Source organism: Leuciscus leuciscus, assembly GCF_965113295.1.
Source record: "Leuciscus leuciscus genome assembly, chromosome: 7".
Taxonomy (NCBI): Eukaryota; Metazoa; Chordata; class Actinopteri; order Cypriniformes; family Leuciscidae; genus Leuciscus; species Leuciscus leuciscus.
This window is the reverse complement of record NC_138731.1, coordinates 6,916,542-6,944,478: the sequence shown is the minus strand read 5'-3', so window position 1 is coordinate 6,944,478 and position 27,937 is coordinate 6,916,542.

Sequence of the window (27,937 nt, the reverse complement as noted above, 5' to 3'; positions counted from 1 at the left end):
ATTATGGGTTGTTTGGAAACGCATGCCCCTGGATTTCGATATACTTCTCCTTGGGAATTGATCGGATTGCCACCAAACTCGGTCAGCATGAAGTCAAGACATTGAGGATGCTAAATTGCCAGCGGATTTTTGATATCTCGAACGGTTTGGCCGTGGCGAGGAAATGAATTTATGGCGAGAAAAGAGAAACAAAATGTGTGTTATAACTTAGTCCGTTTTACTTACAGTTACAAAACTCGCCACATATATTGTTCTCGTCGAGCCGGACAACTTTCTAATTTACAGTCATTAGCTCGGATCAACAGAAAGTCAGATATTTTGGTTTGAATGTGGAGTTTCTCTGACAGAGAGAGTGCCCTCTGCCATTCTGTGTGTGTGTGTGTGTCTGTGTGGGGAGGGGAGGGGGGTGTCTGTGTGTGTGTGGCGAGGAGGAGGAGGGGGTCTCACTCTCTCTGTGTTTGTGTGTGTGTGGCTGTCTGTCTGTTACAGTGAAAAGAGCTTAACAATTTCATTCATTTGTTCTGCATTAAATGATAAATAATTCTCTAAGGCCTTGCTTTTTTGTATATAAAATATTTATATATAAAAATGATATGTATATATAAATATATATTAGGTATGTGACTGAGGATATTTTCCCACCGGTTAATCGATGTGTGACACACCGGCGAGGGCTTTTAAATCGCTAATATGAAAGTAAAATACTCCCGTCCGCACCGACATTGATAATGCTTCGGAGCAGGGCGAGGGTTTTCCATTATTTGCTATGGAAGTAATGAACTAAAAAACGTTCGCTTTGTTCTGCTCGCTCCTCGCCGTGGACGCGCATTGCCATGAATGACCATGCAGCCGTGCACTTAGTTTGTTTAAAATTAGTCCTGCATTAAAAGGATAAAGAAATATCTAAGGTCTTGTCTTTTTGCATAGCACTTTATGGATATTTTTAAAATGACAAAATATGCATAGAACATATCTTTTAAATGTATTGTTTGCTTTAAATAAAATTAATATTGTATGTTTGGTGATTGAAGCTGAATGAATTTAAAATTAATGTGCTATATATATTAGATCAATATATATGTTTTCCTTAAAATTTTAATCAACACTAACTTTATTCTCATTAGAATTATACATTTTTGTATAAAATAATACTACCATAAAAAAAAACAAAAAAAAACAGTCATTAGCTCGGATCAACAGGAAGTCAGATATTTTGGTCTGAATGTGGACTTTTGGCAAAATCAGCCTCTGATTTTTTACCCACTCCTCTTTAGTGGTTTATTTAATTCCCACGAAACTTTTTCAAAATGATGAAAATACTTTAAAGAAGCTAAATTGTAAACAGATAATAAATATCTCAAACGGTTTTGCTATGGCAAGGGATTAAAGTAATGTCAAAAAAGGAAACACCTAAAACCTATCTTCTAAAAATGTAATTATACTCCATTTATTTTTATATATAATTATACAAATATCAGATCTAAACCCATTTTATTCTGTTTTTTCAATTTAATAATTGTTTAAGTTTAAAAACATCCAGAATGTTTTTTTAGTCCCAAAAAAAAAAGATATATATATATGTCATTCATAGTGCTATACTGCCCTCTTGTGTTCAAAGTCAGGTAGGCCTATTGTATCTATGTAAAATATAAAATATACTAGGTACCCGTATGTGACGGTGAGGAATATTTTACCACCGGTTAATCAACGTGTGACACCGCTGGGGACTTTTGAATTGCTAACTTAAAAACGAAAGTAAAATATGTTCGTCCACACTGTAATGGATAATGGTGCAGAGCGAGCGTTTTCAATGAATTCCTATGGAAGTAGTAATTAACTAAAAAACGTTTGCTCTTCTCTGCCCGTTCCTCGCCGTGGACGCACACCATATATATATATATATATATATATATATATATATATATATATATATATATAATTATTTTTTATTTAATTTTTTTAATTTTTTTTGTTACATATATATAATGTTTTTTTGTTTTTTTTGTTACATTTATATATATATATATATATATATAAATATAGCTGCGAGCAGCGATGGAGGGCCCAAGCCGGTGACACCGCCACCCCGGTGCCTTTAGTGTAGTGTATAGTGAAAAATAGTCGTATTTTTCTTACGACTATTCAGGCACTTTTGGGGCCCTTAACATGCTCAAAAACTCTTGAAACTTTGCACACGGGTCAGAACCCGCGGCCATCAGGGCCGGGCTGAAGCTGGTACCCGGGCGTGGCAGGGGGGCTCGACAGCGCCCCCTGGAACGGGATCCGAACACTTGTCCATAAATCAAACACGCTTGCATGTAATAATATGAAACTCGGTACACATATAGATCTCATCGGGCCGAACAACTTTCGTGCTCTAAGTTTTACGCCAGCCCAAAAGGAAGTAGACTATTTAAGGTTGTTTGGAAACGCATGCTCAGGAATTTGAAACACTTCTCCTAGGAAATTCACCCGGTCACCACCAAACTCGGTGTGCATGAAGTCAAGGCATTGAGGATGAAAAATTGGCAGGAGATTTTTGATATCTCGAACGGTTTGGCCGTGGCGAGGAAACGAATTTATGGCGAATAATGCAAACAGGAAGTGTGTTATAACTTCTGCATACATTAACTGATCTTGATGAAACTTCAGCAGTGTGTTCGTTGTAAGAGGCCGAACACATGGATGTGACTATTGTGAGTCAAAGTTATAGCGCCACCAACTGGCAGCAGGAAGTGTGTCACTTTCAAAATGCTTTGAAATCACTCTCTTATTTTTACCCGATTTGCTTCAAACTTTATGTGTATAATGTAGACACACGGCAGATGTAGACCTGTGAAAGGATTATTGATATCTTAGATACTGTTGCCGTGGCAACGCATCAAACTTTAATATTCTTTTCGGATGCTTTTGAGACTCTTCACATACTTGAAATTGCATGAAACTCGACAGACACATCACATTTATTAGCCAGTAGACATGTGAAAAGTTTCAGAAACGGGCGTGGTGAGGGGCTCAGTAGCGCCACCTTTAGTCAAAAATGGGGGCTTAGTTTTAAGTAGAGTCACAAAAATCGTTATGTATATTGTTCTCATCAAGCCGGACAACTTTCTTATTTATTGTCATAAGCCCTGACAAACAGGAAGTGAGATATTTTGGTTTGAATGTGATATTTTTTACATCAACAGAAGGTGGTGTACTGATGTAACTGTGTTAAGGAAGATGTGCTGTCCTGATGTGGAAGTGCTTTTCATTAACTGTAAGCCGTTCTACTCGCCGCGGGAGTTTTCCTCGCTCGTTCTCATCAGTGTTTACATTCCACCGCAAGCACACGTGAGTACGGCGCTGCAACAGCTGGCTGATCTGATCACAGAAACAGAACAACAACACCCGGACTCTGTTCTTATCATTCTCGGAGACTTTAATCAGGCAAAACTCACACGTGAACTGCCTAAATTCAAACAGCACATTACATGCCCCACCAGAGACAATAATATTTTGGACCATTGCTACACCACAACAAAGGATGCATATCGCTCCGTCGCCAGAGCAGCTCTAGGACTTTCCGATCACTGCCTGGTTCATCTTCTACCAACTTACAGGCAAAAACTTAAAACTGCTAAGCCAGTAATAAGGACTGTAAAGAGATGGACCAACGACACAGAGCAGGTCTTACAAGCCTGTTTTGAATGCACTGACTGGAGTGTTTTTGAAGCTGCTGCCAGCGATCTGGACGAGCTCACAGAGACTGTAACATCATACATCAGTTTCTGTGAGGATTTATGCATCCCTACCAGGACTTACTTATCATTCAACAATGATAAACCATGGTTCACACCAAAACTCAGACAGCTTCGTCAGGTCAAAGAAGATGCCTACAGGAGTGGGGATAGGATCTTGTATAATCAGGCCAGGAACACATTGACAAAGGAGATTGAAGTGGCTAAGAAGAGCTATGCCAAAAAGCTGGAAAACCAGTTTTCCTCCAACGACCCTGCATCAGTGTGGAAAGGCCTGAAAGACATTACCAACTACAAGACACCATCCCCCAGCATCGACAGCAACAAGCATCTTGCGAACGAGCTGAATGTCTTTTACTGTAGATTTGAGACCCCCGATCAGACACCCCATACCCGCCCTGACCATCTCTCTACACAGCCATCAACACCTCCAGCCATCCCCCTCCCCTCCCCCCCTGCACTTCAGATCAGTGAGGATAATGTGCGTCAGATCTTCAGGAAACAGAAGAGAAGGAAAGCACCAGGCCCAGACGGTGTTTCACCAGCCTGTCTGAAAACCTGCGCTGACCAGCTGGCCTCTATCTTCTCACTGATCTTCAACAGATCACTGGAGCAGTGCAAAGTCCCTTTCTGCTTTAAACGCTCCACCATCATCCCAATCCCGAAGAAACCAAAGATCACAGGACTCAATGACTACAGACCTGTTGCCTTAACATCTGTGGCCATGAAGTCATTCGAAAGACTGGTGTTAGCATATCTGAAGGACATCACTGGACCCTTGCTGGACCCCCTGCAGTTTGCCTACAGAGCAAACCGGTCTGTGGATGATGTGGTCAATATGGGACTGCATTACACCCTACAACATCTGGACAAACCAGGGACCTATGCAAGGATTCTGTTCGTGGACTTTAGTTCTGCCTTCAACACCATCGTCCCATCACTGCTCCAGACCAAACTGACCCAGCTCTCTGTCCCTAGCTCCATCTGTCAATGGATCACCAGCTTTCTGACAGACAGACAACAGCTAGTCAGAATGGGCAAAATCACGTCCGACAGCCGCACCATCAGCACCGGTGCTCCACAGGGATGTGTTCTCTCACCACTGCTCTTCTCCCTGTACACAAATGACTGCACCTCTAAAGACACCTCTGTCAAGCTCCTGAAGTTTGCGGACGACACTACTGTTATCGGACTCATCCGGAACGGTGACGAGTCTGCGTACAGACAGGAGGTGGAGCAGCTGGCTCTTTGGTGCAGTTATAACAACCTGGAGCTGAACACGCTCAAAACAGTGGAGATGATCGTGGACTTCAGGAGAAACCCCCCTGCACTCCCTTCACTCACCATCATGGACAGCACTGTGACTGCAGTAGAGTCATTCAGGTTCCTGGGCACCACCATCTCTCAGGATCTGAAGTGGGACACTCACATAGACTCTATTGTGAAGAAAGCCCAACAGAGACTGTACTTCCTGCGTCAGCTGAGGAAATTCAACCTGCCACAGGAGCTGCTCGTACAGTTCTACTCAGCTGTCATCCAGTCCATCCTCTGCACTTCCATCACCGTCTGGTTTGGCTCTGCTACCAAAACCGACCTCCGTAGACTACAGCGGATAGTTCGGACTGCTGAGCGAATCACTGGCACTACCCTTCCCACACTCAAAGTACTGCACTCATCCAGAGTGAGTAAAAGGGCTCGCAAAATCACTCTGGACCCGTCACACCCAGCACACTTTCTGTTTGAACTGTTACCGTCTGGTCGACGCTACAGAGCACCGAGCACAAAAACAACCAGACACAGGAAAAGTTTCTTTCCCCAGGCCATCTACCTCATGAACACTTAAATGTTCCCCTACTGTGGAACAAACATGTGCAATACTTCCCTCAGACATTTCATTATAGCACCTTATAACTTTATATATATTTATAATTTATAATCTTTTATTTTTATTTTATTTTTATTTTTTCTATTTTTTTTTATTTTTTATTTTTTTATTTTTTATTTTTATTTATACCTATGTTACTTGTCACTTGTCTTGTCACTTTATATTGTATGTGTACTGGAAGCTACTGTCACCAAGACAAATTCCTCGTATGCGCAAGCATACTTGGCAATAAAGCTCTTTCTGATTCTGATTCTGATTCTGATATTTTTGAGAATTTTCTCTCTCTCTCTGTCTCTGTGTGTGTGTGGGGTGTGGGGAATTTGTCTGTTAGGAGAGACTGCTCTTATAATTGTTTTTCAAGGTTTCAGGGGCTTTGGGGCCCTTAACATGCTCAAAAACTCATGAAACTTTGCACACAGGTTAGAACCTGCGGCCATCAGGGCCTGGCTGATGCTGGTACCCGGGCGTGGCAAGGGGGCTCAACAGCGCCCCCTGGAATGGGGTCCGAAAACTTGGTCCATAGATCAAACTAGCTTGCATGAATTAATATGAAATTCAGCACAAATATAGATCTCATCGGGCCGAACAACTTTCGTGCTCTAAGTTTTGCGCCAGCACAACAGGAAGTCGGCTATTATGGGTTGTTTGGAAAACGCTTGCTGTGGAATGTGAAATACTCCTCCTAGAGAATTCGTCCAATCCCCACAAAACTCGGTCAGCATGAAGTCAAGACATTGAGGATGCTAAATTGCGGACGGATTTTTGATATCTCGAACGGTTTGGCCGTGGCGAGGAAACGAATTTATGGCGAATAATGCAAACAGGAAGTGTGTTATAACTTCTGCATACATTATCTGATCTTGATGAAACTTCAGCAGTGTGTTCGTTGTAAGAGGCCGATCACATGGATGTGACTATTGTGAGTCAAAGTTATAGCGCCACCAACTGGTAGCAGGAAGTGTGTCACTTTCAAAATGTTTTTAACAAAAGTGGGGGGGTTAGTTTTACCCACAATTACAAAAATCAGTACGTATATTGGTCTCATCGAGCAGGACAACTTTCTAATTTGCAGTCATTAGCTCTGACCAATAGGAAGTCAGATATTTTGGTTTGAATGTGGATTTATTTGCAAATTCAGCCTCTGCATTTTTACCCACTCCTGCTAAGTGGTTTATTTTATTCACACCAAACTTTTTCAACATGATGAAAATACATTAAAGATGCTAAATTGTGACCGGATATTGCATATCTCAAACGGTTTTGATATGGCGAGGGATTAAAGTAATGTCAAAAAAGGAATCAGAAAACATCTCATATCTTCTACAAATGTAATTATACACCGTTTATTTTTATATGAAATTATACAAATATTAGAACTAAACCCATTTTATTCTGTTTTTGCAATTCAAGAAGTATAAAAAAAGTTAAAAACAGGCTATTTAGTGCTATTTGGTTCAACAAAAAAGCAAACATAGGGCTATACTGCCCTCTTGTGTCCAAAAGGATATAAAAATAGTATATACAACTTTTTACTAGGTAGGCCTATATTGTATTTAAATATAAATGTATTAGGTATATGACTGTGAGGATATTTTCCCATCGGTTAATCGACGTGTGACACGAGCGGGTGCTTTTAAATCGCTAATATAAAAGTGAAAGTAAAATTCGGACGTCCGCACGGACATTGATAATGGTGCACACACGTTGGAAAGAATGATACTTTTCAACATAACACTAAACCGCCATTAGGTGTCGCCAGGCGACCGTCTTAATGAGTGAGTCATTGATTCATTTGTTCAAACGATTCGTTCGAATGACTGAGTCATTCATGATTGAGACAGATGTTTATGGATTGATCATTGAATCTTTGAGTCAACCGATTCGTTCAAAATGCTGAATCATTCAGTAATGAGAAAACAAGTTGCCGTGAGATGCGCGACGGTTCTGCTGTGATCTTTGTTTAACTATTTTTGCTACTGAAACAGAACAAAAACAGTCAATATTGCATCTAAAATGTAAGTGACTTAATTATAACTGTTTATTAACCTGTTGTATGAAATCAATGTCACAGTTTCAATCGTGATTGTATTCAGGAAACAGTAGCCTACTCGTCAAGTGAGGTTGCTTAACTCTATCATAGGTTATAAAATATATAAAAACTCCATATTTGTAATTTTTATAGTCAGTATGTTGTTAACTGGGTTTCTTTTTTGTGTGCTGCGCTCTTTTGTTTACGTTTCTCCTGGAGAAGCTGCACGAGCCTAAGCAGCGCAACCTTGTTACCATTGATCAGTAATACATTTATTATCAACTGTTGATTGCAACTTAAAATGAATGTAATAAAATTAGAATAATCTCTCGTTTTAGTGATTCCCAAGTTATTTTTTGTCATTGACGTTCAAATCAGGCTACTCTGGTCGGGCAAGCCAAATTCTCTTTCAGGTAGGCCTATTGTATATATATATAAATATATTAGGGATGTCGGTTAATCGACGTGTGACACCGCTGGGGGCTTTTAAATCGCTAACTTAAAGTAAAATACAGATGTCTGCACAGACTTTAATAATGGTGCTGAGTAGAGCGAGCATTTTCAATGAATTCCTATGGAAGTAGGAATTAACTAAAAAACGTTCGCTCTGTTCTGCTCGTTCCTCGCCGTGGGCGCTCACAGTTATGAATGCCTGTTTAGCCAAGAGCTTTTAGTTTAATTTTAAAATGAACGCCATTTCGGGGGGTGGATTGCTTGAATTTATTTTACAAAAGCACAATGTTGTGTTTTATTGCGAGTGTATATAAATATAAGTAAACACTTTGCAGTTTGAATGATGTCCTGTATGAACAAAATTATGTGCCAATTATGTTTTTATGTGTCTACTGTTAAATCACACACACATTCCAGCATTGCAAACTTGACATCGCAGCCTGTTCATTATAGCCTTAATAAAATATAATAAAATAGTAAACCTAACATATACACACTGCTCTGTTTAAATAGTCAGTAGTACAATTCGTACATTCACAGTAAGCACTGCTCCACTGTGATTTTTCCAAGCACATTTTTGCGCGTGTGAAGAGGATGATTTTTTCCGTCGATATTGGAACACGAGTGAAGTACAAAGCCTATAATAAAGAATAGTTTAGCATCCAAATACATCGCAACTGTTGAAACGTTTTGATTCTAACGAAAGGGTTACGTGAGCCCAACACTTACTTTCGTTTTAATTTTTACATTAAATTTAAAGGATTTGTTGTGGAATATTTTGAGTGTATCATAAAATCAGAATAAGGTAAGACAAGTAAAATTTCCCGTCTTTATTATATATATGTATAGTGTATATATAGTGTAACTAAAGGCACCAGGGTGGCGGTGCCACCGGCTTGGGCCCGCAATCGCTGCTCGCAGCCATATTTATTATTATTATTATTATTGTTGCTCAAGGTTTCGGGGGCTTTTGGGGCCCTTAACGTGCTCAAAAACTCATGAAACTTTGCACACAGGTCAGAAGCTGCGGCCATTAGGGCCGGGCTGAAGATGGTACCCGGGCGTGGCAGGGCGGCTCGACAGCGCCCCCTTGAATGGGGTTCGAGTGCAGTCTGAAAACTTGGTCCATATATCAAACACGCTTTCATGTAATAATATGAAACTCGGTACACATATAGATCTCATGGGGCCGAACAACTTTCGTGCTCTAAGTTTTACGCCAGCCCAACAGGAAGTCGGCTATTATGGGTTGTTTGGAAAACGCATGCTGTGGAATTTGATGTACTCCTCCTAGGAAATTCATCCATTCGCCTCCAAACTCGGTGTGCATGAAGTCAAGACATTGAGGATGATAAATTTCGGACGGATTTTTGATATCTCGAACGGTTTGGCCGTGGCGAGGAAACGGATTAATGGCGATAAAATAGAAACAGGAAGTGTGTTATAACTTCTGCATTCATTAACTGATCTTGATGAAACTTCAGCAGTGGGTTCGTTGTAAGAGGCCGATCACATGGATGTGACATTTGTGAGTCAAAGTTATAGCGCCACCAACTGGCAACAGGAAGTGTGTCACTTTCAAAATGCTTTGAAATCACCCTCTTCTTTTTACCCGATTTGCTTCAAACTTTATGTGTATAATGTAGACACACGGCAGATGTAGGCCTGTGAAAGGATTATTGATATCTTAGATACTGTTGCCATGGCAACGCAACAAACTTTAAAAATCTTTTCGGATGCTTTTGAGACTCTTCACATGCTTGAAAGTGCATGAAACTCGACAGACACATCACATTTATTATCCAGTAGACATGTGCAAAGTTTCAGAAATGGGCGTGGTGAGGGGCTCAGTAGCGCCACCTTTAGTCAAAAATGGGGGCTTAGTTTTTCCTAGAATCACAAAAAGCGGTATGTATATTGTTCTCATCGAGCCGGACAACTTTCTAATTTACAATCATTAGCTCCAACCAACAGGAAAGTCAGATATTTTGGTTTGAATGTGATTTGTGGGAGAATTCTCTCCCTCTCTCTGTATCTGTGTCTCTGTGTGTGTGTGTGTGTGGGGTGTGGGGGATTTGTCTGTTAGGAGAGACTGCTTTTATAATTGTTTTTCAAGGTTTCAGGGGCTTTTGGGGCCCTAAACGTGCTCGAAAAGTCATGAAACTTTGCACACAGGTCAGAACCTGCGGCCATCAGGGCCTGGCTGAAGCTGGTACCCGGGCGTGGCAGGGGGGCTCAACAGCGCCCCCTGGAATGGGGCACGAAAACTTGGTCCATAGATCAAACTAGCTTGCATGAATTAAGGCGAGACACGGCAGGCAAAAACATCGATTTTTCATGCAGTGGTCAGTTTTGAGATTTTGGCCGAGTTTACTCCTTCAATATGTATTATTTCAAGCTGCTATAAAGAAAATGCTGAAAATATACATTACAATGTTTATTTTATTACATTTTGTTTACTTGCGGCAGTAAGTTTCTCCCGAATTTACCAGGAAGTTAGTATTCCATCGCGACATGCCGAGATCCGTCTGTTCACTGAAGTCTGTCATGTCCAGGATCGTTGTAAAGCTCTGATTCTCATGCACAACGCTATGTAAACCAAATATGGGCATTTCCTTTCTATCAGTAACCAATCGTGAATGTCCAAAGGGGGATTTAAAGCTAACGACGAAATCTCATTTAGAACTATTAAATCTTTAACTGCCGTTTTCTCAAAATATTTTTTTTGCGTTTTTTTGTCACTCTCCAGTAGAAACATCTCAGCCTATGTAGCACCTATGGACACCAAACTTTCCAGTTATACACTTAGCAGTATTCTGAAGATCTGTTCAGAGGGATTTGTTAATAAATCATTCCTGGCCTGATTTATGTGACATTTTAATTAAAAAAAAAGTCGAAAATCGATATTTTAAGGCTATGGACAGTATATTTTGATTTCCTAGGTAATGAAAGCATATATCCTGAAATCCCTCTGAACATCTTTTTTCATCTTGTGTGTAATCAAGATGAAAAAATAATTTTGCTTCTGGCTTTATCATATTTTCAGATATATCTACTGAAAAAATATGCAAAATTGCACATATTTAATGAGATAATACCTAATTTGCATAATTAAACATAAAAATTTCAAAAACTTGTAAAACATTTTTTTTATGAACTTGTGTAAGTAATGAACTGAGGAAGTTTCATGGTGATATCTATTATTTAAAAATTTTACCCTATTCACCTGTAGTGTCTCGCCTTAATATGAAACTCAGCACACATATAGATCTCATCGGGCCGAACAACTTTCATGCTCTAAGTTTTGCGCCAGCCCAACAGGAAGTCGGCTATTATGGGTTGTTTGGAAAATGCTTGCTGTGGAATGTGAAATACTCCTCCTAGAGAATTCATCCAATCCCCACCAAACTCGGTGTGCATGAAATCAAGACATTGAGGATGCTAAATTGCGGACGGATTTTTGATATCTCGAACGGTTTGGCCGTGGCGAGGAAACGAATTTATGGCGAGAAACTTCAGCAGTGTGTTCGTGATAAGAGGCCGATCACATGGATGTAACTATTGTGAGTCAAAGTTATAGCGCCACCAACTGGCAGCAGGAAGTGTGTCACTTTCAAAATGCTTTGACAAAAGTGGGGGGGTTAGTTTTACAAACAGTTACAAAAATCAGTAGGTATATTGGCCTCATCGAGCCGGACAACTTTCTTATTTACAGTCATTAGCTCCGAGTAACAGGAAGTCAGATATTTAGGTTTGAATGTGGATTTCTTTGCAAAATCAGCCTCTGAATTTTTACCCACTCCTCTTAAGTGGTTTATTTTATTCCCACCAAACTTTTTCAACATGATGAAAATACATTAAAGATGCTAAATTGTGAACGGATAATAAATATCTCAAACGGTTTTGCCATGGCGAGGGATTAAAGTAAAGGATTAAAGTGTGTGAGATTTTGGTTGGGTGACAGTTGTAGGTTACAGTTTGACAAGAGTTTATAGTTTGACAAAAGCACAATGTTGTGCTTTATTGCGAGTGTACACAAATATATTTAATATATATAATAATATATATATTAAAAATAGGGGAAAAATAATATACATACATATATACATACATATACATATATATATACATACATACATATATATATATATATATATATATATATACAGTATATATATATATATATATATATATATGTATATATATAGCTGCGAGCAGCGATGGAGGGCCCAAGCTGGTGACACCGCCACCCCGGCTTGGGCCCGCAATCGCTGCTCGCAGCTATATTTTATTAGGGCCCAAGCCCTGAAAGGGCGAAGGCCCTATTGTTTTCGGTAGGATTATTATTATTATTATTATTTTTCTTACGACTATTCAGGCACTTTTGGGGCCCTTAACATGCTCAAAAACTCTTGAAACTTTGCACACGGGTCAGAACCCGCGGCCATCAGGGCCGGGCTGAAGCTGGTACCCGGGCGTGGCAGGGGGGCTCGACAGCGCCCCCTGGAACGGGGTCCGAAAACTTGGTCCATACATCAAACACGCTTGCATGTAATAATATGAAACTCGGTACACATATAGATCTCATCGGGCCGAACAACTTTCGTACTTTTACTTTTTAGGCCAGCCCAACAGGAAGTCGGCTATTATTGGTTGTTTGGAAACGCATGCTGTGGAATTTAATGTACTCCTCCTAGGGAATTCATCCATTCGCCTCCAAACTCGGTCAGCATGAAGTCAAGACATTGAGGATGATAAATTGCGGACGGATTTTTGATATCTCAAACGGTTTGGCTGTGGCGAGGAAGCAAATTTATGGCGAATAATGGAAACAGGAAGTGTGTTATAACTTCTGCATACATTAACTGATCTTGATTAAACTTCAGCAGTGTGTTCGTTGTAAGAGGCCGATCACATGGATTTGACTATTGTGAGTCAAAGTTATAGCGCCACCAACTGGCAGTAGGAAGTGTGTCCCTTTCAAAATGCTTTGAAATCACCCTCTTATTTTTACCCGATTTGCTTCAAACTTTATGTGTATAATGTAAACACACGGCAGATGTAGACCTGTGAAAGGATTTTTGATATCTTTAATACTGTTGCCATGGCAACGCTTCAAACTTTAATATTCTTTTTTGATGCTTTTGAGACTCTTAACATACTTGAAATTGGATGAAACTCGACAGACACATCACATTTATTAGCCCGTAGACATGTGCAAAGTCTCAGAAACGGGCGTGGTGAGGGGCTCAGTAGCGCCACCTTTAGTCATAAGTGGGGGCTTAGTTTTAAGTAGAGTCACAAAAATCGTTATGTATATTGTTCTCATCAAGCCGGACAACTTTCTAATTTATAGTCATAAGCTGTGACCAACAGGAAGTGAGATATTTTGGTTTGAATGTGATTTTTTGGAGAATTCTCTCCCTCTCTCTCTTTGCCTCTGCGTCTCTGTGTGTTTGAGGGGTGGGGGGATTTGTCTTTTGAGTGAGATTTGTTTAAAATTCCTGTTTTTCAAGGTTTCAGGGGCTTTTGGGGCCTTAAACGTGCTCGAAAACTCTTGAAACTTTGCACACAGGTCAGAACGTGCGGCCATCAGGGCCGGGCTGAAGCTGGTACCCGGGCGTGGCAGGGGGGCTCGACAGCGCCCCCTGGAACGGGATCCAAACACTTGTCCATAAATCAAACACACTTGCATGTAATGATATGAAACTCGGTACACATATAGATCTCATCGGGCCGAACAACTTTCGTGCTCTAAGTTTTACGCCAGCCCAACAGGAAGTCGGCTATTATGGGTTGTTTGGAAAACGCTTGCTGTGGAATGCGAAGTACTCCTCCTAGAGAATTCATCCAATCCCCACCAAACTCGGTGTGCATGAAGTCAAGACATTGAGGATTCTGCGGACGGATTTTTGATATCTCGAACGGTTTGGCCGTGGCGAGGAAACGAATTTATGGCGAGAAAAGAGAAACACGAAGTGGAATAACTTCTGCATACATTAACTGATCTTGATGAAACTTCAGCAGTGTGTTCGTGGTAAGAGGCCGATCAGATGGATGTAACTATTGTGAGTCAAAGTTATAGCGCCACCAACTGGCAGCAGGAAGTGTGTCACTTTCAACATGCTTTTGACAAAAGTGGGTGGGTTAGTTTTAACTACAGTAAAAAAAAAATTGTTTGTATATTGTACTCATCAAGCCGGACAACTTTCTAATTTACATTCATTAGCTCCGGCCATCAGGAAGTCAGATATTTTGATCTGAATGTGGATTTTTTTGCAAAATCAGCCTCTGAATTTTTAGCCACTACTCTTAAACTATTTATTTTATTCCCACCAAACTTTTTCAACATGATGAAAATACATTAAATATGCTAAATTGTGAACGGATAATAAATATCTCAAACGGTTTTGCTATGGCGAGGGATTAAAGTAATGTCCAAAAAGGAAACACTAAAAGCCTCAAAACTTCTAAAAATGTAATTATATACCATTTATTTATATATAAAAGTATACAAATATTACAACTAAACCCATTTTTTTCTGTTTTTAAAAAGAATTTTATTCAAATTTTATTCTAAAATTAAAAACAGTAAAGTAAAAAAAAAAAAAAAAGTCATACATAGGGCTATTCTGCCCTCTTGTGTCCAAAAGGACATCAAAATAGTATATAAAACTTTTTACCAGGTAGGCCAATATTGTATTTAAATATACATTTATTAGGTATGTGTCTGAGGATATTTTCCCACCGGTTAATCGACGTGTGACACGAGCGGGTGTTTTTAAATTGCTAATATAAAAGTGAAAGAAAAATATACGGACGTCCGCACGGACATTGATAATGGTGCACACACGTTGGAAAGAATGATACTTTTAAACATAACACTAAACCGCCATTAAGTGTCGCCAGGCGACCGTCTTAATGAGTGAGTCATTGATTCATTCGTTCAAACGATTCGTTTGAATGACTGAGTCATTCATGATTAAGACATATGTTTATGGATTGTTCATTCAATCTTTTAGTCAACCAATTCGTTCAAAATGCTGAATCATTCAGAAATGAGAAAACACATTGCTGAGAGATGCGCGTGATGATTCTGCTGTGATCTTTTTGTTTAACTATTTTCGCTGCTGAAACAGAACAAAAACAGTCAATATTGCATCTAAAATGTAAGTGACTTGATTGTAACTGTTTTTTAACCTGTTGTATGAAATCAATGTCACAGTTTCAATCGTGATTGTATTCAGGAAACAGCCTTCTCGTCAAGTGAGGTTGCTTAACTGTTATAAAATATATAAAAACTCCATATTTATAATTTTTATAGTCAGTAAGTTGTTAACTGAGTTTGTTTTTTTTGTGCTGATCTCATTTGTTTACATTTCTCCTGGAGAAGCTGCACGAGCATCAGCAGCGCAACCTTGTTACCATTGATCAACTGATTACTGGTAATCCATTTATTAACAACTGTTGATTGCAACTTAAAATGAATGTAATAAAATTAGAATAATCTCTTGTTTTAGTGATTCCCAAGTCATTTTTTTGTCATTGACGTTCTAATCAGGCTACTCTGGTCGGGCAAGTAAAATTCTCTTTCAGGTTGGCCTATTGTATTTATATATAAATATATTAGGGATGTGACTGTGGGAAAATTTTCCCACCGGTTAATCGATGTGTGACACCGCTGGGGGCTTTTGAATCGGTAACTTAAAAACGAAAGTAAAATATGTTCGTCCGCACGGACATTGATAATGGTGCAGAGCGAGCGCATTGCAATCTTGATATCGCTGTCTGTTCATTATAGCCTTTATAAAATATAATAATAAAATAGTCAACCTAACATATAAAAATTACACTGCTCTGAATAGTATGAATTGTACTGACTATTTAAACACAGTAATCACCGCTAAACTGTGATGTTTCCAAGCACATATTTGCGCATGTGAAGAGGATAATTTTTCCCTTCAATAGTGGAACGTGAGTGAAGTACAAAGCCTATAATAAACAAATGTTTAGCATCCAAAAAATGTAATATATATATATATATATATATAAACAAAAAAATAAAAAATAAAAATATATATATAAACACACTTAAAAAAAAAAATATATATATATATTTCGTTATATATATATATATATATATATATATATATATATATATATTTCGTTATATATATATATATATATATATATATATATATATATATATATATATATATAAATATAGCTGCGAGCAGCGATGGAGGGCCCAAGCCGGTGAAACCGCCACCCGGTGCCTTTAGTGTAACTAAAGGCACCAGGGTGGCAGTGCCACCGGCTTGGGCCCGCAATCGCTGCTCGCAGCTATATTTTATTATTATTATTCTTCTTATTCTTATTTTTCTGTCAACCTTTCGGGCACTTTTGAGACCCTTAACGTGCTCGAAAACTCTTGAAACTTTGCACACGGGTCAGAACCCGCGGCCATCAGGGCCGGGCTGAAGCTGGTACCCGGGCGTGGCAGGGGGGCTCGACAGCGCCCCCTTGAACGGGGTCCGAAAACTTGGTCCATAATTCAGACACGCTTGCATGTAATAATATGAAACTCGGTACACATATAGATCTCATCGGGCCGAACAACTTTCGTACTTTTACTTTTTACGCCAGCCCAACAGGAAGTCGGCTATTATGGGTTGTTTGGAAACGCATGCTGTGGAATTTAATGTACTCCTCCTAGGGAATTCATCCATTCGCCTCCAAACTCAGTCAGCATGAAGTCAAGACATTGAGGATGCTAAATTGCGGACAGATTTTTGATATCTCGAACGGTTTGGCCGTGGCGAGGACACGAATTGATGGCGAATAATGGAAACAGGAAGTGTGTTATAACTTCTGCATACATTAACTGATCTTGATTAAACTTCAGCAGTGTGTTCGTTGTAAGAGGCCGATCACATGGATGTGACTATTGTGAGTCAAAGTTATAGCGCCACCAACTGGCAGCAGGAAGTGTGTCCCTTTCAAAATGCTTTGAAATCACCCTCTTATTTTTACCCGATTTGCTTCAAAGTTTATGTGTATAATGTAAACACACGGTAGATGTAGACCTGTGAAAGGATTTTTGATATCTTTAATACTGTTGCCATGGCAACGCTTCAAACTTTAATATTCTTTTTTGATGCTTTTGAGACTCTTAACATACTTGAAATTGGATGAAACTCGACAGACACATCACATTTATTAGCCCGTAGACATGTGCAAAGTTTCAGAAACGGGCGTGGTGAGGGGCTCAGTAGCGCCACCTTTAGTCATAAGTGGGGGGGTTAGTTTTATCAACAGCAACAAAACTTGGTATGTGTATTGTTCTCATCAAGACGGACAACTTTCTAATTTACATTAACGATCTCCGACCAACAGGAAGAGAGATATTTTGGTTTGAATGTGGATTTTCTGAAGAATTCTCTCTCCCTCTCTCTGTGTCTCTGTGTGTGTGAGGGGAGGGGGGATTTGACTATTGCTTTTATATTGTTAATCAAGGTTTCAGGGGCTTTTGGGGTCCTTAACGTGCTCAAAAACTCTTGAAACTTTACATACAAGTCGGAACCATAGACAGTAAAAGAAATGGACACAGTGACCCCATTGGAACTCAATTGAGACAAGTGAAGCCCATTTTCAGCGATTTCTTAGCACTTCCTTTCCTGACGCGCAGACTCAAACCGAGCAAAGCGTTACACGGGCCACGTGAGCAACCCGTCTGTCTTCTAGTAGCTGTGCCAAGAGAATCTGAATCATTCCCTTCCGAATCTTGCAGAGATGGAGAGTGTGAGTAGGAGCTGTCCATGAGCTTGGAGCAGGAGCAACTTTTGCTAGGTATTCTGATTAATTATATTGTCATTTTGCCTCCACGTCCCCGCGAATGCCCGCGAGCTTCTCCTCCCGTCAATACGGTAATCTCTCTACGGTGCGACAGAGAGTCGCGTGGTTATGACGCAATCGTTAGCCTACTTTTACAAAAACTGCTTCTACGGGGCCATAACATAAGCTACAAGGTAATGGAGCATTTTATACATTGTCGTGTATCTTTAGAAATAAATAATGGACAAATGGAGTCTTTAAACGCCTCAGATGTAAAGTTATTCGCTGTCAAAGTGACGCCAAAATGAATGGGAGTCAATGGGATGCTAACGCAAGTGAAGTTTCGCTACAAGATGGCGGCACCCGGCCGACTTCAACTTCCGGTCGAAGTTGACAGGTCGACAGGGCCGGGCTGAAGCTGGAGCTGAAGCTGGTACCCGGGCGTGGCAGGGGGGCTCAACAGCGCCCCCTGGAATGGGATCCGAAAACTTGGTCCATAGATCAAACTAGCTTGCATGAATTAATATGAAACTCAGCACACATATAGATCTCATTGGGCCGAACAACTTTCGTGCTCTAAGTTTTGCGCCAGGCCAACAGGAAGTCGGCTATTATGGGTTGTTTGGAAAACGCTTGCTCTGGAATGTGAAATACTCCTCCTAGAGAATTCGTCCAATCCCCACAAAACTCGGTCAGCATGAAGTCAAGACATTGAGGATGCTAAATTGCGGACGGATTTTTGATATCTCGAACGGTTTGGCCGTGGCGAGGAAACGAATTTATGGCGAGAAAAGAGAAACACGAAGTGTTATAACTTCTGCACACATTAACTGATCTTGATGAAACTTCAGCAGTGTGTTCGTGGTAAGAGGCCGATCAGATGGATGTAACTATTGTGAGTCAAAGTTATAAGTGTGTCACTTTCAAAATGCTTTTGACAAAAGTGGGGGGGTTAGTTTTACCCACAGTTATAAAAATCAGTACGTATATTGGTCTCATCAAGCCGGACAACTTTCTAATTTACAGTCATTAGCTCAGACCAACAGGAAGTCAGATATTTTGGTTTGAATGTGGATTTCTTTGCAAAATCAGCCTCTGAATTTTTACCCAGTCCTCTTAAGTGGTTTATTTTATTCCCACAAAACTTTTTCAACATGATGAAAATACATTAAAGATGCTAAATTGTAAACGAATAATAAATATCTCAAACGGTTTTGCTATGGCGAGGGATTAAAGTAATGTCAAAAAAGGAAACACTAAAAACCTCCTATCTTCTAAAAATGTAATTATACACCATGTATTTCTATATAAAATTATACAAATATCAGAACTAAACCCATTTTATTCTTTTTTTTTCTATTTAATAATTGTTTAAGTTTAAAAACATCCAGAATGTTTTTTTAGTCCAAAAAATTTATTATGTAATTCATAGTGCTATACTGCCCTCTTGTGTTCAAAATCAGGTAGGCCTATTGTATCTATATGAAAATATACTAGGTTTGTGACGGTGAGAATATTTCCCCACCGGTTAATCAACGTGTGACACCGCTGGGGGCTTTTGAATCGCTAACTTAAAAACGAAAGTAAAATATGATCGTCCGCACAGACATTGATAATGGTGCGGAGCAGAGCGAGCGTTTTCAATGAATTCCTATGGAAGTAGGAATGAATATATATATATATATATATTTTGAAATTAATCTAGATTAATCTAGATTAAAATGGCTCATTTGAATTCTGCCGAAGGCATTCAGAATATGTGTGCTACCCAAATAATGACTGTAAAAGTAAGTCTTTGAGAACGGGTTTCTCAACCCAGGTGGCGCATTAGACCAGGGGCTCATCTCCTGTTTCCAAAATGCATCACAAACTGCTTGAGAAAGCTGTTCTACCCATAGAATGTAAAAGGTTACTACTGTACTGTTACCGTCCGTAGGCAACATTAGGTAGGCCTATGTTATTATCAACTACTATAGGCTATCAATTAGGGATGGGCGATATGGCCTAAAATCTATATTGTGATATACATTGCAGCCTCTTGCGATAACGACATACAGTATATTATAATAAAACCATTTCAGAACAGATTACACAGACCCATGCTAAACAACTGCTAAATGTATTTTTTTTTTAAAGGGTGTATGTAGTTTTGAGAACATATATTGTGCAAAACGCCTCGGTTACGACTGTAACCTCGGTTCCCTGAAGAGGGAACGAGCGTTGCGTCGAAACTGACGCTATGGGGAACGCTTTGCGTGATGACGTCTTGAAGCACATGTCAAATCAGTCCAATGGTGTGGCGGAACGTCAGAGGCGGGTGACGTCACGTACCAGGAAGCTATAAAAGCCGGCCCGAAACAGAAAACGAAAGCTTCGTAAAGTCAGAAGTCGCGCTGACAGGCATGAAGGAGATATGGCAAGGCGACGCAACGCTCGTTCCCTCTTCAGGGAACCGAGGTTACAGTCGTAACCGAGGCGTTCCCTTTCAAGGGAACTCCCGTTGCGTCGAAACTGACGCTATGGGGAACGTCTATACCAACGCCTCCATAGCTACAAATGTCTGTCCTGTGTGTATCAAGTGAGCAGCACTAAGAAGACAAAACATGAGACCCTGGAGCAGAGTCTAAATCCAGAGAGTAGAACCTGACGAAGGTGTGCGGTGAGGACCAGCCTGCCGCATCACAGACGTCCTGTAACGAAACTCCTGATATAAGGGCCTTAGAGGCCGCCATACTCCTAGTAGAGTGCGACCGGACAGCCAAAGGAGAAGGCTGTCCAGCCGCCTCATAAGCAAGTGAGATAGCCTCAACCACCCACTTGCTCATCCTTTGCTTAGACACCGGACCTCCCTTGTTAGGAGACCCAAAGCACACAAATAATTGATCACTTTTACGCCACAGGGCAGCTCTGTGGACATAAGCGTCTAACGCCCGAACTGGGCAAAGCAAATTATTAGCCTCCTGGTCCGCATTCTGAAAGGGAGGAGGACAGAAGGCCTGCAGAACAATAGGTCTAGCCACATTAGTGGGGACCTTGGGGACATAGCCCGGTCTAGGGTGAAGAAAAGCTTTGACCATACCCGGAGCAAACTCCAAGCATGACGGAGCAACCGACAATGCCTGGAGATCCCCTATTCTTTTAAGAGAAGAGATGGCGAGAAGAAACAGAGCTTTCAGAGTTAGAAACTTCTCAGGAACCTCCTCAATGGGCTCAAAGGGGGCCAGGGAAAGGCCTTGCAGCGCAACGGACAAATCCCATGGTGGCACCCTAGAGCGAACTGCAGGCCTCAGCCTCCAAGTGCCACGAAGGAAACGAGATACCAGAGGGTCTTTCCCCACAGACATTCCACCCAAAGGAATGTGGTAAGCACCTATGGCCGCCACATAAACCTTTAAAGTGGACGGGGTCAGACCTGCAGTGAACCGGTCCTGCAGGAACTCCAGAACTGTACCAATTGGGCAGTTGACTGGATCCAACCGACGGTCACTACACCAAGAAGTGAATACTCTCCACTTCAGGGCATAAAGTTTCCTCGTGGAGGGAGCTCTGGACTGTAGAATGGTCTCAACAACCTCAGTTGAGAGACCTGACTCTATGAGCTGGGCCCCCTCAGAGGCCAAGCCCACAGGTTCCACAGTTCTGGCCGAGGGTGAAATATCGAGCCCTCTGCCTGGGACAGAAGGTCCCTCCTGACGGGTAACTCCAGAGGATGCCCGTCGAGGAGGGACACAAGATCGGGAAACCATACTCTGCCCGGCCAGCGCGGGGCTATAAGAAGTAGATGGACCCGGTCCCTGCAAACTCTTTCCAGAACTCCCGGGAGCAGAGCCACTGGGGGAAAGGCGTACAGACGTAGCCTCGGCCACGTCTGTACCATAGCATCCAGTCCCAGAGGAGCTGGATGCGTGAGGGAGAACCAAAGTGGACAGTGAGACGTCTCTCGAGATGCAAACAGATCCACTTGTGCTTGGCCAAACTCCCTCCATATCAGCTCCACCACCTCGGGGTGGAGCCTCCATTCCCCGGGCCTCGGCCCCTGTCTCGACAGAGTGTCTGCTCCTATATTCTGTACCCTGGGGATGTAGGCTGCCCTGAGAGACAGCAACTTCCCCTGGGACCACAAGAGGATATGGCGTGCCAAATTGGACAATGGGCGCGAGCGCAAACCCCCTTGGTGGTTGATATAGGCGACTACCGACGTGTTGTCCGTATGTACTAACACATGGTGTCCCCTGAGATCTGTGATAAAGCTCCTCAGAGCCCGGAAGACAGCTAACATCTCTAGGCGATTGATATGCCAGGAACGATGATGGTCTTCCCACAGACCTTGAGATGAGCGGCCCTCTAGGATCGCTCCCCAGCCCGTGAGGGAAGCATCCGTCGTTAGCAGTTTGCGACGACAAGGAGCTCCCAACACTGGGCCCTGGGACAGGAACCAGGGTTTCTTCCACATAACCAAGGCACGTAGGCATCGCCGCGTGACCTTGATCGTGCAAAATGGGTTGCCCCTCGGGGAAAACCCTCTGGTCCTGAGCCACCACTGCAGGGGCCTCATGTGCCGTAGTCCAAAAGGTATCACGTTGGAAGCTGCTGCCATGAGACCCAACAGTCTCTGGAACTGTTTGACAGTGAGTAGCTGGCCTAGCTTTACACTTTTCACAGCTGCAAGGATGGAATCTATCCGTGGCGGTGACAGGAGCGCCTGCATCGACACAGAATCCCAAACCACGCCTAAAAAAGTGGTCCTCTGTAGTGGAGAAAGCACACTCTTCTTGGCGTTCAGCCGTAACCCCAGCTCTTTCATGTGGGCGAGAACAACATCTCGATGTTGAACCGCCAACTGATGCGACTGAGCTAAAATCAACCAATCGTCGATGTAGTTCATGATGCGAATACCCTGGAGGCGCAGAGGCGCCAGAGCTGCATCCACGCATTTGGTGAAAGTGCGGGGTGATAAAGCCAGGCCGAATGGAAGAACTCGATATTGGTATGCTTTGCCCCCGAAAGCAAACCTCAGGAACTTCCAATGACACGGACGGATGGAAATATGGAAATATGCGTCCTTGAGATCTATCGTGACAAACCAGTCCTCGGACCTGATCTGTGGCACGATTTGTCTCAAAGTTAACATTTTGAACTTGAGCTGCATGACTGACTCGTTCAGAACTCGAAGATCTAAAATGGGACGCAATCCCCCGTCCTTTTTTGGAACTATGAAGTACCGGCTGTAAAACCCGGTTTCCCTGTTGGAGGGAGGTACATATTCTATGGCCCCTTTCTCTAACAGAGTGTTTACTTCCTGTTCCATAACCAGAACCTGCTCGGGGCCCACCACTGTGGGCAGGACCCCCATAAACCGAGGTGGGCGTTTTTTGAATTGTATCTGATACCCTTTTTCCACGGTCTGCAGGACCCAACGAGAAACATTTGACAGTAGCTTCCACGCTGTCAAAGATTCTACTAGAGGTACCAGCCTCTCGAGACTGGTTTCTGGATTTTGTTGCTGTTGAGTAGTCGGTTCGACGCCCTGTAACGGCGCACCGGCAGGGAACGACCGAACAGACTGCTCTAGCACCCTCCTCGGAGGGGGCGGGCATCCCGAGGCCACTACGTTTCCGGGTGGACCTTGAGATATGTGCTCGCCGGAGACCGCTGCGCCCTGTAACACCAGAGGTGGCAGGGTTGGCAGAACGGTCCCCTGAGGGCACCGAAGAGAGACGGGCACCGTGAAAAGAGGTGTTAACCGCTCTGCTTCGGGGGGAACTACCCTCATTTGTCCTGAGCCCTCGGACGTCAGGACCTTTTCCCAGCAGCCTTCTTGGCGGTAATAACGGTCCGCAGATCCGTTTTACCCCTCGAAGACTGCTGGGTTTGAGAGCGCCCTCCGTGTCCCCGAGATTTTTGTGGGGGAGCACGAGAGGACACACTCTGTTTTTGAGTGGCACGGTGTTCAGCGCTCTTTTTAGAGGAGTGAGGCTGCTCCCGCTCAGCAGCCTCAATGAAAGAACGGCGGGGGAGAAGTTTTTGCAATGCAGCTGCCTGTTTAGCAGCTTCCTGAGATTTAGCTACCGCACTGTTTACTGCATCACCAAATAAACCAACAGTGGAAACCGGAGCATCTAAGAGAACGTGCTTTTCTTTCTCTTTTATATCGCTCAAATTGAGCCACAGATGCCTCTCAGTGGCCACCAGGGCTGCCATAGACCGCCCGATTGATTTAGCGGTCTCCTTGGTGGCCCTGAGAGACAAATCTGTGGCTCTGCGTAGTTCAGCCACTGTATCAGGACCAATTCCCCCGCCCTCCTCTAAATCCCCCAATAATTCTGCCTGATAGGCTTGCATAATAGACATCGTATGCAGACACGCTGCAGCTTGACCAGCGGCTGCATACGATTTATGAACCAGAGATGATGTGTATTTTACTGGCTTAGAGGGAAGTGAAGGAGCTTTCAGGGAAGATGCCGTTGCTGGAGAGAGATAGCTCGCAAGCGTCTCCTCCACCTTCGGCATCTCCCCATAACCATATTCTTTATATTTCTGAATGGAAGAATAGTGGGATGTTTGTGGTGCATACACTCTGTATGAAACCGGTTTTCCCCACGATCTCGACACCTCGGTGTGGAGATCGGGGAAAAACGGAAGGCTTCTTCGCTGAGGCTGTGTACGAGATGGCAGGAAGCGTTCGTCGAGCTTACTTTTCGAACGAACGTCCTGCCTATCCTCTGGCCACTCAATAGATAATCTGTGAACTGCTCTCGTGACAACATCGAGCAATTCCTCAAAAGCGTGAGACTGAGGTGGCGAATCCTCAGACTCAGCTTCAACACTAACAACGTCCAACTCCTCAGAGCTGGACAATTGCAGTATTGGTGCCTCCATCGGGGGGGAAGAAACCGCAGCGCGTGCTTCCACACCCTGATGAGAGGCACTGGATCTATCAGAAGGATGTTGAGATAAGGCAGAGCCCGTCTCAACATCCACTGATAAATCCATTTGTGAACCCTCGGCAACGGCGGGACCCAAGCCCTGGGGAACGTGGTCGGGATTGAACCGAGCCAAGCGGGATCGGAGCGTACTCAATGGAAGCGCCTCGCAATGCACACAGTCACCACCCTCGAGTGCTGACTGGGCATGCTCCTCACCCAAACAAACAACACAAAGAGTGTGAGTATCACCTCCCGTTAAATAACGCGGGCAGGGATGGACACACACTCTAAACTGCTGCTTGCTCGCCATACTGAATATATATATATGATATAGACAGACAACACCAAATAACAAGGACAGATTCAACACAGAGCGCAACTGAAGACTCAGAAAGCTTTCGTTTTCTGTTTCGGGCCGGCTTTTATAGCTTCCTGGTACGTGACGTCACCCGCCTCTGACGTTCCGCCACACCATTGGACTGATTTGACATGTGCTTCAAGACGTCATCACGCAAAGCGTTCCCCATAGCGTCAGTTTCGACGCAACGGGAGTTCCCTTGAAAGGGAACTGTAAGTATACAACATAATTTTGCAGATAAATAAAATTAAAGTACACTAGCTGCAGAGACTTAAGTAGGTCTAATGTTTATTATGGCTTGGAGCTTGTGAAACCCCAAATTTAAAATTAGAATATTGTCTAACTGATGTCTTTTCAGTTAAAAAGAAACACAACAACGATTCTTAAAATCGAGATTATGTGCTACACCACTAAGATATATTGGAATGGGAATAATACGCGCGCGCTGGTATTCAGTGATATCATGTTTCGTTTTGAATTTGAGGTGGTAGAACGGATTAGTCGTGTGTTAACTTACCGAACTGTTACCCCACACACTCTGTATATAGTTTGCTGCTGCTCGTCTGACGGCTTAAACCCGAACCAAGTCCAAATAATGGATGTTGCACCGATCTTTTTCACCAGCTTTCACTTTCAGCCGTGTTTACTTAAGATGACGACGAATATGCGTTGCAGCCGGGTTTACCTCGCGGCCGCGGGTAGATTGCGTCATCATAGCTTGTGTAGTATAGAGCCATCTCCCAACCCAACTTGGATAATAGATTAACGGCGATATTTTTTTTATCGCGCGATAAGAGTCTCGCGTTAATGCCGCATCCTTCTCACCTTTTTTACCCCTGACCTGTTTTCATGCCTGATTCTGACATGATGTCACTGCATGCACTGCGCTCCTCTCCGCTCGTCTCAGGTAAATAATGCGTCTTCCAGCTCAGCGGTCGGAGTCGCGTGTTCATGTGTTTTGGGGGCGTGGCTTTGGAAGGAGCCCAGAAGGGAGGGGGTGGAGTGAATGGAAATAATGAGCTGTCTTTAAAACAGTCGTGAGAGGTCTACAGACGCTCGATTTTTATACTTTCTTTTTCAGAGTACTTACATTTTAATTATGTATTGATATATAAATAAAGTTTAAACAAATTTGGAAAAGAAGTTTTTTAGACAATTCCTACCTACTCAACCTTTAAAGGAGAACTCCGGTGAATTTTTAAGTTAATCTTGATCGTTTTACCTTTGTGAGTACTGTCTATAGAAAAAAAAAACGAACCGGATCGGTGCTTGCAACGCGGAGCTGTTACAGTTAATGCCCAGAGCTCCCATTCAGCTAAAACGGCAGTTATGAGGGCATTAACCTAAAGAGTGTCTTTGTGCCTCTTAACAGACACAAAATGCAATTAAAATGTCTGTCCAACATGAACAGGGCCCTTACATGACAACAAGATGCGTTTAGCAACTTAGCCATTGTTTAAACTCACCTAAATAGTGTTTTAGACGGCTAGCTGTAGTCTCGCGCTGAAGTCCCGTGGGAACTCAGTTGTAGCCGGAAAAAGTGCGCGTGATTTTTTTTTCCCCAAACCACTTCAGCGGAAATCCCGCCCTGCAGCTGATTCTAGGGTTTTCATTGGTCATGTCAATCGTCACTGTAACCTAAACCAATTAAATCAGCTGCAGGGCGGGATTTCCGCTGAAGTGGTTTGGGGAAAAAAATCGCGCACATAGTGCAGGTGGGAGGAGCGTCGTGTTCCGGCTACTACTGAGTTCCCACGGGACTTCAGCGCGAGACTACAGCTAGCCGTCTAAAACACTATTTAGGTGAGTTTAAACAATGGCTAAGTTGCTAAACGCATCTTGTTGTCATGTAAGGGCCCTGTTCATGTTGGACAGACATTTTAATTGCATTTTGTGTCTGTTAAGAGGCACAAAGACACTCTTTAGGTTAATGCCCCCATAACTGCCGTTTTAGCTGAATGGGAGCTCTGGGCATTAACTGTAACAGCTCCGCGTTGCAAGCACCGATCCGGTTCGTTTTTTTTTCTATAGACAGTACTCACAAAGGTAAAACGATCAAGATTAACTTAAAAATTCACCGGAGTTCTCCTTTAAGTGTTTTGTCCCGACGGAAGGGGAATCCTTGAGTATGATGAGGTATTGAGGGAAACCAATTATAATCCTGTTCATGGTAGAGAAAGCTGATAACATGTAGGCTACACAGGGAAAGTAACAATAAAGTTATTGAATGAAACATTAACACAGCTTTTGTGTCTTTATCATCTTTTCCACATATATACTGACCCAGATAATCATTTCCATTTTATGAATGAATGGCTTGTTCTAACTGTTGCTGGTCTTTGTCAACAACACGCGCTTTTGCACCCCCTGCTGGTGAGGTCGACCAACAGCAGATGGAGAGTATACTCGGCAATCTACTGCTTTTCCTGCAGTTCCTGGATGTCAATGTTGAACTTACTGTCAAATTTGAACCATTGAATTTGTGGAAGCGAATTTGCAAAGCGAAATAAAATAGACAGAAAATTGCCTGTTGAATATTATAGGTTGTATTTTTAAAGTCGGCATGAAATCAAAATTGACCCTATTTACTTTGTTAGCGCATATTACTAGTCTTGTGGTGGACAATTAATCTGTGCTAGTTAATACACAGAAAATAATTGTTTGCCGTGGTAATCTTTAATCAAAGTCTGAAAAGTTACTTCCGGTCTGGAA